At 37.7% G+C, this 17,079-nt stretch overlaps 2 long non-coding RNA genes across 5 annotated transcripts in view; both read right to left on the reverse strand.

Annotated features, from left to right (window-relative positions):
• The window catches only part of LOC138103416 (uncharacterized), a 60,878-nt gene that overhangs the window by 16,340 nt on the left and 27,459 nt on the right, over nt 1–17,079 (reverse strand). The gene's annotated exons all lie outside the window — the stretch shown is intronic.
• On the reverse strand, nt 281–16,476 carry LOC138103417 (uncharacterized). Of its 4 annotated transcripts, XR_011147723.1 has the most exons (4): nt 16,371–16,476; nt 7,322–7,366; nt 5,858–5,958; nt 281–1,037 (listed from the first exon to the last, which is right to left on the reverse strand). It is a non-coding gene; the product is annotated as an uncharacterized lncRNA (long non-coding RNA). The 4 variants fall into 4 exon arrangements; XR_011147724.1 differs by lacking the exon at nt 7,322–7,366; XR_011147726.1 differs by lacking the exons at nt 7,322–7,366; nt 16,371–16,476 and adding an exon at nt 12,884–12,991.

The raw sequence follows: 17,079 nt of genomic DNA on the forward strand, positions 1-17,079 counted from the left end.
GTGTACAAACTTTCCCTCCATGTTCTGTTTCTATGCTATATGAGATTGAAGAAGGGTAAGGAAAAAGGAGAAGTTACCATCTCTGACACTCAGTCTTTAGTAGAAGAAAGTTGTCCCTTGTTCTTGGGAAGGGTCTAAATTCCAGTACAGTGTTCTGGATACAGTTTAACAAATGGTATGAGTACCATTATAATGGATGATTTTATAAATTAAACCACTGAACACATGATATTTCAAGCTACAGCCACAAGGTAGCAGAATGACTTTAATTTGAGCCACTTTTATGATGTAATGGATGTCCAAACAGATAAGAAAATCACATATTAAAAAAAAGAAACCACCACACATAACTCTGTCCTCCCACTCTTAAAAAACAGCCCCCAGACATTCCTTAATGACATATATGGTAGTATTCAGCTGTGTCTTAAAGTTCAGTGAAAGGAAAATTGGGGTAATGTGTAACGCAATCTCATCAAAGATAAAGACTTAAAATTTATTTCACAACCCAGGAACTACAGTTCTTTTTCTCTCTTTAAACTCTTATGAGAGAAACAAAGTTTTTGGAGCAGAATATCATTATCAAGCAATTTTGTCGCAGAGTTCTAAGAGATGATAGCTACCTTACTGTCTGTACTTGTGCAATATATTGCAGAGTGAAGAAAAACTTTCATTTAAGTCATTTTTTCTCAGTTTTATTTTATGGTTTACTTCATGTTACCACTGAACTTCAAGAGTAGGCTTCCTCAAGGGTTTAAGCTCTGAGGCAATTAAGATCTTAAGCATTTAGAGACAGATTTTAGCCCCCATATAGAACATTTTTAAATCCTTCATTTACATGGACAGAAGACAGTTCTATGACATATTAAAATTGTAATATTTGATACAGGATTCTGAACTTTTAACTTGTAACCTTGTTAAACATTTTTTCCATATTCTACTAATTTCTTGGCATCTTCCCCAGCTCCCATGACTTGGACTGAACAGGCCATTAGTTTCATTGTGTTATCAATCTCCACAGGGTCTCATGAACCTCTCACCTACAGGAAAGAAAAATTGCTGAGATTTTTTTACTGATTATTTCTCAAGTGCAGTTTCAGGCATAGTCAAATGGGCCAATCCAACCTGATCCTTGTGGTGATGACGTTTTATATGTATTACACATAGGATAAAAATCCTTCTATAGTACTTGGGCTCTATGGCAAGTACAGACATGGGGAGCAGAAGGGAAACAAGATATAATTACAGAACTCATGTGAGACTAGCTCTAAGGAAAGTAATAGGGAATTAAATTTTAATTTATTATCATTGCCAAATGCTAATTATTCCTGCAAGAGATCATTTCAAAAGATATATTGCTGTTTCTTTGTGTGATTTCCCATGAATATATGTATTTAGTTTTGATCCGCATCTTACATGGAGGATAAGATTAAGCACTTTTGTCTCAGGTAGGGAGGAGGATATTCAAGGCTGAGAATCCCTTAAGGCAAATTCATGTCTTGATACACAGTAATGTCATTGATATGCCAAAATGCATGAAAACACCACTCTTTTGTAATTATAATTACAGTAAACTTAAATTAATACCTGAACTTAAAATTAAATTTATATAATTATTAAATATTTTCAACCTACTCTGTGTTGCTGAGTCACTACTGCACCATGCTTCACAAAACTTCCAGAAAGAGTTGAAAAGTTTTGTTTGGTCATTTACCTTACTTATGTTATCACTTTTTTTACAGAAAATCAGATACTTAAATTTTATCAAGGCTGGCCACAAAAATAGAGGAGAAAGCTAGAAAATCTCTTTTTATTGACTGGTTGGCAGAGAAGAGAGATAAAGTGGGGAAGGGTTATACTAACCAGTCTAGGAAATGGGGAAATAACTGCTGATTAAATACAGATGCTGAAGAAAAAGTCACTGCTAATCACACCCACTGGATACTGCTTTAGCAAAGGAAAGAGTAAAGATGTGACCTCCACTCACTCATCATTTACTTTATTGCCACATAATTCCTCATGCATAAATACTACAGTGAAACTACTTCGGTATTCCACAAATGTCTATACACATAAAGAGGGTATTACAAGGAAAAAACAGAATTGACTATTTATAAGAAAAGAATAAATTGTAAATAGAGGCATTAAGGTTATGAAACATCAGAACCCTGGTAGGTATTAGAAATTAACAATTAAAAAGACAATAAAAGAAATCAATTTAAACACAGAGAATGCAGAATAAGCATTAAAATAAAATTTATGTTAAAAGAGATCAACATAATACTAAAATACAGAGTTAAATATAAATTCTTGAGGTAATATGGCCTGATTATAATACAGTCTATACTTATTTTATGATTACTAAAAGGCTAATCCAAGACCAACCAAGACCAAATCAAAGTTCTGATTGATTTCAAGATGTTTGGACCAGGTTTCAGAAAACAATTAAAGTTGACATATGTTTTCTTGCAAGTTTCAAATATTAAAACTCAATTTTTCAATGTTTCAGGAAAAAAAGAAATGCAAAAGACGCATGAGCTTTTCTAGAATTTGTTCTTGCATATACCAAATGAACACATTGGTCCTCTGAAATGCTCATAAATCAATGAGTTCTCACTCCATAGTGCATGGTGCTGTTTTTCATACCAAGACAGAAAAGTTGCTAAAGGGTTTATGGGACGCTATGAGAAAGGTATCCAAAATTATATACCACTGACCACATTTTGTGTTTGGAAAACCTTCGGGGTGTTCGTGGAGGTGGCAGGGAATATTTGGAATATATTTGGAGATAGAGAGATAGAGAGATAGACAGACAGACAAACAATATTTTACTGCCAAATATATTTGGAATGCAGCCCCACAATTTAATCTGTATGGGTAGATCCTTCTGTCTGCACTGATTTTCACTGTAAAGGAACTTATCCATATGTATTTCTCTTTAGTCTGGAAAAATGTTTTTCTTTAAAAAAAGCATTCATAACACCACCAAAATTCTCTAGTGCTTCTATTTTAGATACCCCAGTGAAGACATCTTGTATTCAGAGAAGTCTAATTTTTCACTCTGGACAAATGAAGCCACTACAAAGCATACAGATTCATATATGAAAATCTAAGCACCTTCAGTTTAAGCTTTCCTAGTAATTTAATTATTGTTCATGTGGAGATATCCACTGATACTATGAGATCAATATTTTTAAATGGAGTATTACATTAAAAAAAAATGAGGGACTATACATGTTTAGGGTGTACATTTATTTTTCAGCTATGGGATATTTTATATATATATATATATAACATATTATATATATATATATATATATATATATAACATATGGTACATGGAAATTATTTACTGTATTAGTAAATATTAAACTGCAATTCCTAAAACATAGGAACATTATCCACTGGATAACAGCAGAAGTCTGTTGAGCCCACAGTCTAATCTCCAGTAGGGCTGACAGGCAAATATCTGAGTATGGGTAAGAGCACACTAAGGATATACAATGTCTCTGCCTAAAACCTGAGAGTCTTTTCAGCTCTTCATGAGTTAGAAATGGTTTCTATACATTTTTTAATCTTCAATGAATTTCTATTTCATCAAGTTCTCCATTTTCCTCTTGAATCCATGTAGATTTTTATTATTCACAATATCATTTGGCAGGGAGTTGCTCTAATCAGCTGTCTTTTGAAGAACTCTCTCTTTTACTTGTTTGAAACTGAGTCAAATTTATTTTCTCTCTCTCCTTCCACTGCCTGCCCTAAATCCTGCAGTGTTATCTACATCATCATCTACATTCTACAGCATTATCAAAACTGAATTAACAATCCATAACATCGCTGCACCACAATATTTTATTATATATCATCTCCTAAGGACTCATTGCTCTCATCCTTCAGAGGTAGAAAAGAAGATAACATTACTCCAGTGTACATAGCTGAACATTCTAACTACCCCTAAAACTGGCTACATCTTAATCTATTACTATATACTATTTTGTAATATCTATAAAAAAGAAATGGCACATCGCCTTTGTCAGGAAAACTTCTGATTCTCTTTCACTTATTTCAACAGAAATGTAAATTAAAACACTAGATGAGAATTCATTCTGCAAAAGCATAGCAATTCAGTGAATGATGACCTTATTCTTCTACCTTAATCATTTATAGGAACAGCACTGTATGGAACAGAAGCTTGAGAGAAATTAATTCATGTGATAAAGTAGGGAAATCTCCAGACCTGAAATTACAGAGCCTGGTAGACCCTGAAAAAGTTGGATCCTGCCAACAGTAGAACATTAAGCCAAAGGCCTTATTCTTCAAGCTGATAACTTCAGCCAAAAATCTATGATCATTTGGTTTGTTTCCCCAGAACTTAATGTTTCTATTTGCATCAAGATTTTTGTGCTATTGTTGCATAAGAAATAAATGTTCTAAGGCCATTTCAGATCCAAAATGTGTTTAGCATACAATTTTCCTAATGTCTGGAAATATTGTCCATTGTTTTTCAGGCCAAAAAAAGGGATATATTTTTCTATTCCAGAAAACAGCATTAACAGTGTAAGTTGGGAAAGGATAGCATTATACACAAGGACTGAAGGAAGTGGGGATGGGGAAGCACAAAAAGAAATAGTTTGCTGCGCCGCAAGAGTAAAATGCTCTTCCCTGTTTGACTATATTGAAATTGCTTACCTATGCAAATAGAAATCTACTTTGACTAGTACCTGATGAAGTGATACATTCAATAATAGCACAATTGGATTTGAGGGTAATTTTATTTTTTGCTTATTTTACTTTGTTTGTACAGTTTTGTTTCCATTTTACAAAATCCAGAGATTTTACCTTGGCTATCTAAACCAAGTTGCCTTGTGCTAGCACATCTGGCTTAGAAATCTCATGGTCTGAAAACTTGTTAAGCAACTGAAATGGCTTGATCTGGCAGTGATGGAAAAATTAATTTAAAAAGCAGAAAAGATGAATTAGTCTGCTAGAGAGATCAGCAACTACCTTCTTCCACATAGCCTCTTCCAACTCCTGTTTGGAGCCAATGGGAAACTCAAATTGCTTCAGCAGCAGAGAGATAAATTTTTCTGTCAAGTAAATCAACAGCTTTTGAATTTGTGCCTAAATATGGACTTCATGATGTGAAGAATGTCTCTGATGCTGAAATCTGACCAAATTCTCCCCACAGATAGAAGCAGAAAATTCCCAACAGTCTTTAAAAGACCTACATTCTAAGACAGGATTACTGTCATTAAAAACCTTTTGTATTTCTATCAATTGATTATGCTATTTTTTCATTAGCTCCTAGTTGCCTTCACATGAAGATTTTTGTCTTGATCAATCCCAAACCTACTAAAGCCAATGAAAAAAACAGCAGAGTTATCTCCAAAATTTCCATATCACTTTTTAACATCTTTTGCATTACAAAATATTACTGTATTCGGAATTATTTAGATGTATAGGTGGTACTCTCTGTCATCTTGTGGAAAAATTTCAGTTTATCACATTATTTTATTGTTGTGCAATTTTTAAACCTGTACCTACAAAAATTATTAAGGTGAAGCCCCTGAACCAGCAGTACACATTTTCACAAGGCACCAATTTGTTTTATAAATAGAAGTAAACCCTCCATTTGTTGGTAGAAATTATAACTTTTATCTGAAAACCCTGAATTCCGAAATGAATTCAAAGCAATTTTTAATAAATCATTTTATTATTCATATTCACCTTTTGTGTTTGTTTATAGCCAGCATGCCCTTTTTTATGTCATTATTTTTCTTTCCTACTGACAGTAGTAGTTCCGATTTGCTCTTCAGAAAACTAATCATAAGTTACCATGTGTCACCTCAGTAATACTTACTAATTGTAATGTCTTCGTCTTTACTATCTGTCTTTTACTATTTCACCCAGGATTTTCTGTTTTCTTCGATCTTTCATCCCAGAGTCCCCACTTTTACTAGTCTGAAATATAACAACACAATTAGATTATTAACCTCTGCTTTAAGACTAGCTTACTGCTACTCCTCAAAATAATAGGTTATTCAAAAAAGAAGGGGTAACCTCAGACTAAGGCCTTGGGTAAGGTTATTTCAGACAAGAATGTTGTGTCTTCACTCTAACTGAGAGCAGAACACATCCCTGTGAAAATGTACAAATTACTCTGAGATTTATATATGATGTTTACACATTTAAACCTCTAGAACTTCAGCAATGTAAAGCGAAAGATCCTGCACCTGGGTCAGGGCAATCCCAAGCACAAATACAGGCTGGGTGGAGACCAGATTGTGAGCTGCCCTGAGGAGAAGGACTTGGGGGTATTGGTGGGCAAGGAGATCAACATGACCCAGCCATGGGCACTCACAGCCCAGAAAGACAAACACATCCTGGGCTGCATCCAGAGCAGTGTGGCCAGCAGGGCAAGGGAGGGGATTCTGCCCCTCTGCCCTGCTCTGGTGAGATCCCACCTGCAGTGCTGCACCCAGCTCTGGGGCACCCAAGGAAAGAAAGAATTTGACCTATTAGCACGGGTCTGGAGGAGGCCACGAAAATGATCACAGTGCGAGAGCAAGTCCCCTGTGAAGGGAGGCTGAGGGGAGGAGGCTCTGGAGAGACCTCATAATGCCTTCCATTACCTAAAGGGGGCCCACAAGGGAGCTGAAGAGGGACATTTTACAAGAGTGTGCAGTGATAGGACAGGAGGAATGGCTTCGAACTGAAAGATGGCAGGTTTAGGTGATGTTTCAGTTGACTTTTATAGTTGCAAAACTAAAATTAAGGGAGAAAAATATCATCCCCCAGTTTTTTCATCAAGAAAGCAAAGACAAGGTACTACATGGTAGACTACAGGGATAGTTCACAAACTACATACTTCTTGTCATGCTCTCAGCATGGTGACTATTAAGAATCTGATTAGAGAGAGATACTTCTGCCCAAATTAAGGTGTAAAGGAGACGATATGCCAAATTCAATAGTACAGATTTTGTTTAACAATAAAATAAAAGGTAGAGGAATAGAAAGAAATAGAAAAGAGAGGGGGAATAGAGACTGTTGGAGGCCCATAAATTGGATGTTCTTTGTGTTCATTATCAGCGATATATACTTGTCCCCCCACTTTGGTAACCTCCCCCTAGGCCTGAGGTAACACTCAGACAATAATACCACCTTTATCTTATCTCAAGTTCCCACTGTGGGGGCTTATCTTACAGTCCAGGTTCCAGGTGCCCACAGAGCCATATTTGAGAGATCTTCAGTGGTCGTTGGTGGTTGCACAAAGCATCTGTCCCAAAATGTGGAGTGGTCTTTGTCTGACCAGTGATATACGTACCAGCAGTTGCTTCTTTACAGTTTGCCAACTTTGAGTCAGCTCTTACTGGTCAGAAAAAAGAACCAACAGTTTAAATTCTCTGAAAAATGTCTATTCAATGATTGGCTGACACATTAAGTACTTTTTTTTTTTTTTTTAAAGAAACAAAGAAACAAAAAATAAGCACACACAAATAAAAACAAAGTTAGAAAAGAAATGGAAACTAGAGGTATCTTAGTGAATAAATTAATTCTGTAACCATATAAAATGTTTCAATGTTTTCCTTTAGTTCTAATATTCCTGAAGTAAATGTCCTAGATGGACCATGGGCCTGATGCAGGTTACCTCTCTGTTGTTACCATCCTCTTACATACTAAGGTCCCCCACAGAAATTATGAAACAGCTATGAAAAAATTTATCCAAAGAAGGGTATTAGAATAACTGCATCTTAACATGTGTGCCTTCAAATCAGGCAAAATCCATCATCTGTGTAACAAAGTTAATACCTCTGTAGTGGGCTTCAGCTCTCATCAATAGTTTACTGTCTTTTTATCTTTCACATTTAGATGTGGAACATGGTTTTCTAGATTACAATGATGTAAAACATGATCCGTTTGTTTCCTTTATTTTTAGTATCAAACTACACTAATTATGATTTAAATTTTTTGTTCTTTCAATTTTTTCTTTGCAAACTCCTTTGATTGTTTTGTTTAAAAAAAAACCAACTCTATTATTAATTTTTTTATTCTGCTTTTTAGTTGACTGCTGAAATAGTCCATACTCAATTTATTCAATTTCCCACATTTTCTTCAGAAAGACAGTCATCTTAAATGTTTTCAAATACTGATGCTCTTAACTGCACAATACACATTTCTACTTTGTGATCATTCTTCCCTCAAAACTCCTCTTTCTATTTTTTCTTGTTTCTTAGATCTGTTTAACTACTTAATATAATTTGCTGTGACCATTTTCTTACTTTAGACAATGCTTCCTTGCTGTGTTCTCTCACTGTATCTATTACCCCCTTGTATCTTCACTTCCTTTCCCATTTATAAAAGACTACCTGCATGGATTCCAGCTACCATTTAATTCACTAAAAACCCCATGATTTCATTTAGCTGTTTCCCTCAAAAAAAGTCAAACAACTTCTAAACCACATGTTGGCCATAAATCCCTTCAGTGCAGCACTTTCAGCTTATTCATGCTGGTAACACCATCCACTTAATTACAAAAAAAAAAAAAAAAAATTACAAAAAAAAATTACAAAAAAATAGGAAAAATATTTACTATCCTCTCCATTAAAGATAGAGTCGTCAACAAAAGTATTTCTACTGCATGCATTATTTTGTTGTTGCTTGGTGCTGTTGGTGTTTACCAGCTTTTAAGAGCCCTGCTGGAATCCCAGCTCTATGCTGTTTACAAACACAGAAGAAAATTACGACCCTGGCTGAAAATGTCTTGCAGTCTACAGGAATCAACAGATGGAAAAAGCCAGATGAAGCAGTACAGGCAACAAAGATACTGTCTTCTCATCTTAATACTCTGCATATCAGTAACATAACTATTGCAGAACATTTTGGAAGCATTACAGATGAAAAAAAAATGCATTTGGCTGGAAAGAGAGGAATTCTTATCTTGGGAATCTGCTTCCAAATGCAGGATGGAAAAAGATCTAACAGTGTTTGAAAAGTTAGCAGTAGGATAATGGCAGCCAATGAAGCATACAAAGGTGGGGAGAAATGCCTCAACTACAGAAGATATAAAATAAATGATAAACTAATGTAAGGTGGTACAGGTGTACCAGTCTGCCATTCTAGCAGATGAAACTCAAATGCCTGATGAACAACTGTCATGGGTTAGCATAGCTACAGAAGTGATTCTCTTGCAAATAGGTGCTTACAGCTTCCTCTATGACTTGACAGAATCTATGAACTGGCTAGTTTGAATATTGGCAACTTTTTAAGCCACTTAAGGAGCTTGACACGCCTCTGTGGTCCACATGTAAGAACAAACAAACCCCAGGAAAGCTCTCTCTTGCTTCCAGCCTTGGGACAGGTAACTGGGGGTGGGGCTGGGTGGCCCAGTGGGGCCAGGCTGGGCCCTGCTCAGCCTGGGTCGGGACACAGCCATCCTGGAGCCATGCGGCCCTGTTCCATCCATGGCCCCCCTCACATCCCTGTTACGTGCAGACAGAGCAGCCTGGCTCAACACCGCCCACCCCCCGCCCCAGTGTGGCTGAAAATTCATCTGAAGCTGCCCCGCTGCCCAGCAAAGATCTTGTGACCAACAGCCATAAGCGAACTCCAGCTGCGGGGCCGGGGTAAGATTAACCCTTTTTTTGTGCTGTAAGTTTCCTCCAGAACAGATGGAGCCTGCAGACATTAATCCTCTTCCAAGTCTGAGGAAGAGGGAAGGTGAAGAAAACACCACAGAGGCACCAAAGTCAGTAGAGAAGGAAGAGCTGAAACCCTGAAGGAGGAAAAAGAGGAGCCGCTTAGAAGCTGAAATTCTGTTGTAAAGCTATGGTGGTGATAGACTATGATACATCAGAGTACCTGTTGTAATTTCATGAAAGCATGGGGGGGGTCAAGTGTTCAAACTGCACTTGTGAGCACAAGTACCTATGCTGAAATAGACAAATGCTGAAGCAGCTGTAATTTGATGCAAAGTTTGAACAGGGAGAGATGGAAGTGATGAGGACTCTTGCTCCGAATCGGAAGGAGAAGACCTCTGTTCCTAGAGATGAAGATGCTCCCAGAGATAGTCCTAGAGATGAAGATGCTCCCAGTGATAGGTGAAGAGAACCTTTGCTTCTGAACAGCTCATCCTTAAAATAGTGCCCCAGTAGCTCAAGGCTGGACCCTCGAAAGCAGTTGTGGGGAAAGCTGCAAGTCGGGGGAAGGGACTCTCACATGCGAGCAGAGAACCGGGGGGCTGTCTCGCTGTGACATTGAAGCCATGAGAGAACTGTTTCTTGTGGAGATGTCTCCATAGCATGAGCAAGAGAGACTCCTCTCCCTAAGTGAACTGAAAAAGGTTACTATAGAAGTGGTAAAATGGCTGAAAATCTCAAGGGTTTTCTTTTTACGTTGTCAGTGGGAGAAGGGAGAAAGGTGGGGGGAGGAGGAGAGTTCTGAAGGTTTAGTCTGACTTTTTTCCTTTCTTTTAGGTCTGTTAATAAACTTCTTTATATTCTTTTAAGTTTTGTGCCTGCTTTGCTTTCTCCTAATTCTTATCTCACAGAAGGTAAATAAGTAAGTAATGGACATTTTGAACCAAAACCACTACACTAATTTGGTGTTTCTGCCCGGTTCAAACTGAACCCACAACTTATATCATTCTGCTTTTCTTCTAGAGGTTGTAAGGTTGTTCTTCTAGTGCTAGTTTTATAAGCAAGGTAATAATTAGATATGCTATTGACACTTCACATGTTCCAGATGCAGTTGTGGTTTATCAGTTCTTGAAGAATTCAGTTGTACATAAATTTAATATATATACATCATAAAGGCAGAAACAACACTAGCAATTAACACTGGGCTCACTGCAGCCCAGTGCTGCATGTTATGAAAGAACAAGTCTTCACACTGCAGCCAGTGTTTTCTTTCAGAATGAATTTGCTCTCATGTGTTTCACACAATATTTACATATTTTTATTGTCCACCCTATTCCAGTAAATATTTTTATGTTTCTTCTTTCTTTATGCATTGCTTGTCACACTGCAACATTTTTTTATTTCAGTTTAAACAAAGACATACAATTTCACCCTGCTTGAGACACACAGTGGTGAGTTGACCTCGCCTGGACACCAGGTGCCAACTACAGCCATTATATCTTTTCACTCCTCAGCAAGACAGAGAAAATATAACTAAACTCCATGGGTCAAGTTAAGGACAGGGAGAGATCACTCAACAACTACCAAAAGAGGGAAAACAGATTCCATTTGAGGAAAATTAATTTAACTCATTACAAATAAACTCAGAGTAGCAGAATAAAAAAGTAAAAACTAAATCTTAAAACACCTTTCCTTCCCTCTTCCAGGGCTCAACTTTGCTCTGACTTTCTTAACTCCTCCCTCCACAGCAGCACAGGGCTATTGCAAGTGGGAGCTTCAGCCAGTTTGTCACTGGCTCTGCTGCTCCTTCCTCCTCAGAGGGAGAACTCCTCACACCCTTACTCTGCTCCAATTTGGGATTCCTCCCACAGGAGACAGCTCTCTATGAGCTTCACTAATGTGAGTCCTTCCCATGGGCTGCAATTCTTCATTAAGTACCCCAGTATGGGTCCCTTCAACAGACTGCAGTCCTTCAGGAAAAGCCTGCTCCAGCATCAGTCCCCTATGGAGTTATAAGTAATGCTAAAAAGCCTGCTCCCAAAATTCCTCTCTCCAAGGGTCCACAGGTTCTGCCAGGAGCCTGCCCCAGCATGGCCTTCCCACAGGATCTTCATGGGTTGCAAGGGGATCTCTGCTCTATGAACTCCCCTGGGCTTCAGGGGCACAGCTGCCTCACCATGGTCTTCCCTATGAGCTGAAGAGGAATCTCTGCTCTGGCACCCGGAGCACCTTCTCCCCCTCCCTCTGCACTGACCTTGTCTGCAGAGTTGTTCCACTTACTGTCATGCATTACTTCTGACTGCTACTGCTGGTGTTGGACCATCACCCTTCCCCCTTCTTAAATACCCCAGAGGTGCTGCCACCACCACTGATGGCTCAGCCTTGACCCATGACCAATTTTTGGAGCCAGTTAGCATTGGCTTTATCAGACACAGGGGAAGCTTCTAACAGCTTCTCACAGAAGCCACACCTCTATCACTCCTGCTGTCAAATCCAATATGCACATCAAACCATGACTGGTTAGGATTATAATGACAACTCTTCATGCTCAGTAAACTGTGAAGTATTCTCCATGCAGAGACTTCATATGTACCTGAAACTCTAAGAGGTTTTAGGAATACATACCTCTTCTACTCTTTGATTCAGAAAAGAAATTTTCTTTTTGTGAATCACATTTCCACAAGATTTAAGTTCATTTTCTGATCTTTCTGCTTGCAATGCTGTGGTCACTCTATTTATTCATAGCAATTTTTTCTTCCCCTCCTCATGACCCCAGTATTAAGAACTAGACAGGAGCTTGCTGTGTGTGCAGGTCATTGTCCAATAAATTGTGTCATATGGTTTCTCAGACAAATGTCCTTTAGAGTGTTTGAACTGGCAACACTTTTCTGATATTCTAACAATCAGAAGCAATTTCCCTGATGATCTGTTTTGGGTTTTTTTTGGGAGGGCCTTGATGTCATTTAACCTTAAAAACCTACAAGGAACTTTTTTCATAACAGGAATGTGTGTGATGACTCCTGAGGGTTCTCCCCAGGGATAATCTTTTCTGCAAATTTGTTAGATATCTCCATGTCTGAATGGTTTGCTCTGCAATTGATTGCCTGGGATCACTTTGACATCACTCTGCAGCTGATATCCGCATGAATTTGCTGTGTCCCTGTACAGGAAAGTAAATCTTGCCTCCTCCTCTCCCCATTTGGAATCACTGAGAAGAACCCTCTAATAGAGTTTTGCAGAGATTTCCTTACTCATTATGTTGCCCTGCAGGTTTTCCTGTAGGAGAGGTCTTCAGACTCTCTTCTTTCTAGTTTTAGTCAAGCCATCTGTAACAATAGCAGAAAGCTGATGAAATAGCTGAGAGTGGGGAATGACTGCTGTTTGTTTAGTTTTCTGGTCTGTTACGGTATTTCCTGCACAACATAAATCGTATGTTTCCAAGATATGTAACACAGAGCAGCATGGTCATGTAAGCACAAAGATTTTTCCCACAAGATGTTCAGCTGGTATCGGTGTCTTCAAAAGGTCCAGTCTGCATGCTTTCAACTTCTGCTGTGTTTGGTTGGAGATAAAAGAATTCAGCACCCTTTAATTCTGCTCACTAAAATCAATACTGCAGTAGAAGAGGTCTTGAACAAAAATAATTTTGAACCTCACACTAGTGGCTGTCAGAACTTAGAAATGGATATGAGATGACCATATAGCAGCTGCAAAATAGAACATATTCATCTGACCAGTAACTGTAAAAGGATGATATTCCACACCTCAGTCTCAAAAGCCTCCAGTTCATTTAACTCCCAGCACTTTTATCCAAAGTCCACCCATACCATCCCAGGCAAATGTAAATGGATCTCACAAGCCTCTCTTCACTTTTCATGGACTGGGATCTAAAATATAGCCTACCACTATGCCAATCCTGGGAATGTGTTTGCCACCATTTTCCACACTTTGACATCCATCTACAAATTTAGGTGCTTTACATGGCCATAGAACATTGTTTTCTTGTTGCTACCTAAATATTAAGTCTTCAATATCATTCAAAGAGGAATTGCAAATAATATTTTTTTCCTCAATATTCGGTCTCATTTTTCCTTGAGGTCTTTATATAGCCTAAAAAGTAACACATTTTGGAGCATGAAGTAATTTTATTTTGAAGCTGATTTAATTTTTATCATGCTTTTTCCCTTCTTCTTTCTATGATACAGCCTTATTAAACTTTATCCCAGCCCTTAAAATAGGGACTGATGCACTATTACAGAGAAGAGTGTTTTTAGATAGACATACTATCATGACAAAAATCAATCTTAGTTTTTAAGCCATATTCATTGGTGTATTTCTGAAGTTGAAAGGAAATGGCTAGACCAGTTGCAGCTAAAATCTTGCTCGTAAAATCTATAGCACAGGCTATGAGGAAGAGTCTCTCTTGTACTTTCATATTTTGAAGTAATCATTTTGTAGTGTTTATAGAGTTATCTGAAGAGCCGTCTTAAGGCATCATCTCTTGATGAACTACAACAATAAAGGATATGCTTAGTTCATGAAGTAATGCTATTTGTTAGGTTTGGCAGTGTCACACAATTTAAACACAGTGAACTCACAATTCTTAATTTGCCAGGTGCAGTTTGGAGGGAATCTTCTCATGAAAATGAAAGCTGCTTCCTGATTACTAAGAAGTGCCTAAGGCTTTCTTCAGTAACATGGAGTATGTGCAGCACACTGACATCTCTACTGAGAAAATATCTGAGCCAGTTGGAGGCCTGTCCTCACTCGCAAAGGTCAGCCAATGTGAAGTGTAACAGCTATTATTTTGGGCTTTCAAAGACTGGGAAGCCTGTACTCTGTTTTTTCCCTTCTCTCCCTAGAGAAAGGATAAATACCAAATGGGCCCAGCTGAGATCTGTAAACTTAACAGCTAGAGATGGGGAACAAAGCATCTCAGATCAGTAGTCACTACAGAGTTTTGCTTTAAGATTAATATAGGGGCACCTCTTCATGTCAGTCTGTTTTTCTTTCTCTTTTTCCCCTCAGAAATATTCAGCTGTGGGATTGTATGTGGCCTCTTGCCCTGCATTTCATATCATCTTTCTGTCTTTTTTTTATTATCAGAAAAGCAACTTTAATTTCAGCCTTGTTTTTAGAAGCTTTCTAGACACTACACTGAACTAACACATCTCATAACACAGTCAAAACCAGAATCTACCCTCAGTCTTGATCTGTGGTAGCTGTGACTGCTCTCAAGATTCTGTGTACATCAGAACACAAGATGTGTCTTCTTACATTCACGGCATTAGGCAAATCTTGAAGGGTGAGTGAGTTTCATTACCCTCTTATTACTCAAGAAAAATGCTGCAGTAGGTGGTCCTGAGTCTCCTTTTTGGCATGCCTTGGGGCTGATATTCTCATAACGCTTGCAGTAGTAATTTGTTATGGAGACACTATTTTAGCTGTACCTTTGCATGTAAACTCAGGTATTTGTGTGTAACACAAAACCAGGTTTGCAAGCAAGGTGGATAGTTTTTGTGCTTTTCCAAATGGGTACACAAGTCATGCCCAGAACATTCATTCTGTTATTATTTAGACCCAGCTTCCAACACAATTAATTAGAAATTAAGATTTAATTGTAAACTATGCCTCCAAGACCCAGTAAAGTGCCTTAAAGCAGAAATCAAGCTATTGTACTAGGTAAGCAAAGTATATTCAGTCGGAAGGAGTAAACGCAACCATGAATTTAGGCTGTTGCTAATAATCCCATTTAGCTGTGTCCGCAATGCTTGAAATTTTACTTGCAGAACAGTTTTGGTTTATTCTGTATCTTTGCAAGTATTGACATAAAGGATCTTCTTAAGGTCTGACCTTCAAACTCATCCCTTCACCACCGCTGAGATGGAGCTGAAGAAAATGTGTTTCAAGGAAGGCATTTACTGAAGAAAAAGAAAATTTATGATTCAGTCTACAATGCAAAAGTTTGTCCTGATTTAGTGACCTAAAACTATGTTTTTCATTCAATTTTCCCATATTCTGTCTGTATAGCACCATCTACTTGAGACTTTTAACTATAAAATTCTTGTATGATGTGAAGATTATTGTTGTCTAAGTAAAATAATGAATATACATCGTATTATACCTATTTATCAATGTTCCATTGGGCAGGGACCTACCTAAGTATCCTAGCACTCAAAGATAAGCTTTCAACCAGAATTCCACAAGTAAGCAACTGCTATTTGCTTGTGACATGGGATTCTACCCAATGTCACTGGCATTCTGTTCCATTTCTTTAGGCTTTGCCACATAGACAACTCAGTGACTTTGATCTGGAAGACGTTGCATAAAAGACATTTCTTCTGGGAATGTCGTCGTGAAGAAGCAGAGGTTATTGCTGTTAGCAGAGATAGCTTCCAATGGAATAGGAAAGAAACAGCTATGGATTTCCAAATCTCTCTGTCCAAAACCATCCCTGAAGCTGTGTTACAGGTTGAGGAAAAAGGCATGCACTTTTCAAAGGCACAAAGGCTCTCATCCTGCAACAGTGAAAAAATTTCTGTCTTCTTAGTGCACAGGTAGTCATTATGAAGCTAAATACCCATAATAGCTTCATAAAACAATTACACTGTGTTATTGCTACCAAGTGACTTCAAGGATTGCAAAGAAGAAAAATGAAAAAAACTTACTCAAATGCAAGCTCAATCACTTTTTATAACAAAAAGCACCATGCAATTTATATTCATATGTATTTTTTACCTGTCATTCCTTCAGCTTGATGGATGTCAGAATACTACATTTTTAGTAGACTTGCAATTGCTGTAGAACTTAAATACACCCTGTGATTATATGCAGCAGGGCCGACAGCTGAAATGTCAAATGGTCATTGCAAAGCTCCTGGCAACACTCTTCTCCCTTTGTGGCAGAAATTCAGGTGCTTTTCTTTAGCTGCAATTAGCATTTGATGTTTGGAATAGGCTTTGGATTCTCTTTCCCTCCCTCTCCTGTTTTTTCTTTCTCTTTTCAGGCCTACTGAGACAGTCAGAAGACTGCATAAAATATCTTTTCAGCCAGGTCAGAAAGCAGGTTTCCTACTACATTATTTAGTGTTATGAAATTGCTGATCCTTTTTCTATTGAGAAAGAGTATGGCAAACTTTTCAAACTCACAACATTATAAAGGAAGTACAGGCAGTGTATAAATATGAAAGAGTGACATTAATATTTGATCAGTTGTCAGAGCACCATTATAATTACCAATAATGGCATGACTAAAAATAAAATTTTGCAGAATCTTAATACCCAGATTAAACATACATTATATCTGTAGATTAGAAATACAATGAAAATAACTGTTTTCTACTTACAACTTCTGTGAGTCAAGGCATAGAATATCACAGGAAAAAAAAATAATTTTTGTTCTTTATAAATAAAAAGAGGACCAGTAGATGGCAAAATAAGCATCTGTG

The sequence above is a fragment of the Aphelocoma coerulescens genome (assembly GCF_041296385.1).
Source record: "Aphelocoma coerulescens isolate FSJ_1873_10779 chromosome Z unlocalized genomic scaffold, UR_Acoe_1.0 ChrZ, whole genome shotgun sequence".
In the NCBI taxonomy this organism is placed as follows: domain Eukaryota; kingdom Metazoa; phylum Chordata; class Aves; order Passeriformes; family Corvidae; genus Aphelocoma; species Aphelocoma coerulescens.